The sequence below is a fragment of the Propithecus coquereli genome, unplaced genomic scaffold, assembly GCF_000956105.1.
Source record: "Propithecus coquereli isolate 6110/MARCELLA unplaced genomic scaffold, Pcoq_1.0 Scaffold248, whole genome shotgun sequence".
Classification (NCBI taxonomy): domain Eukaryota; kingdom Metazoa; phylum Chordata; class Mammalia; order Primates; family Indriidae; genus Propithecus; species Propithecus coquereli.
In genome coordinates, this window is record NW_012148041.1 from 455,229 (window position 1) to 456,492 (window position 1,264).

Sequence of the window (1,264 nt, forward strand, 5' to 3'; positions counted from 1 at the left end):
TGCTATGCAGGAGTTTGCCTCTTTCAGGTCCCTGCCCTGGTTAAAAACAAAGAAGTGGAAGGGACCCTCTAACAACTCTAACTCACACCTCGTTGAAATTGTTCCAAATAAAACTGTGGGTCCATTGTACCAAAGTAAAGAGGTGCCCCGTAAAAAGAGAGGACCCAAGCCCCCAGTGGAGGGGTCAGCCTTTAGGCGATCTAAAGTATCTGTTTGAGAAAAGGGAAAAAATAAAAATGTTAATATATTTGCTAAAAAAAAAAAAGATGCCGCCCAGGGATGGAGGCACCAGGAGAACACTGCCATTCAGGGTGAGCTGGAAAGAGCTGTGGGTTCCTCCTCAGCCTCTTCTCACTCCACATCCTCTCTAGGTGACCTTAGATCCTTGCAGGGTCTCAGATGATGCCCTTGTCTCATCTAACCCAGCTCTCTCCCACAGGACACATCCCGAGGTCTTTAAAATTATACTGGGCATTTGCACCCATGTGTCTCATGGGCACCTCACATGCAACAAAATATAAAACTGAATTCTCCTCCCATGAACAATTTAGTGGTATTTCAGATAAGTAGAAGCATAGCTTATTGAGGAAATGGTGTTGAGATACTGGCTAACCCTTTGGAGGGAAAATGTTTTACATCAGAAAACATTCCAGGAGGATAAAAGATTTAAACATAAAAAATAAAGTCACATAAAGACTTTGAATATTTTTCCAAGTGAGCTGGGGAGCCACTTGGAGGGAGGGATTTAAGCAGGGAGTGACATGATCTGAGATTGTGGCAGGATCACTGTCACTTTAGTAAGGGAAGAGACCTGGGAGAATATTTCAGGAGACTGCCTTCCAGTGTTGCTGCTGGGAAGTGAGCAGTCACACCTGTCTTCTTGCTGGTTGCTTTGAGATTTTCTTTTTGCTTTTGATGTTTTACCATTTTGTTATGATATGCTTAGACATCGATTTGTTTTTATTTACCCAACTTGGGATTTGTGTTGTATCTAAAAATGTGTTGTCATCTGGGCATGGTGGCTCATGCCTGTAATCCCAGCACTTTGGGAAGGCGAGACAGGAGTTGGAGACCAGCCTGGGCCACATAGCAAGACTCCATCTTTACAAAAAATAAAAAAATTCACCAGGCATGGTGGCACCCACCTGTAGTCCCAGCTACTTGGATGGCTTAGGCAGGAGGATCCCTTGAGCCCAGGAGCTGGAGGTCGCAGTGAACTATGATCATGCCACTGCACTCCAGCCTAGGTGGCAGAGAGAGACCC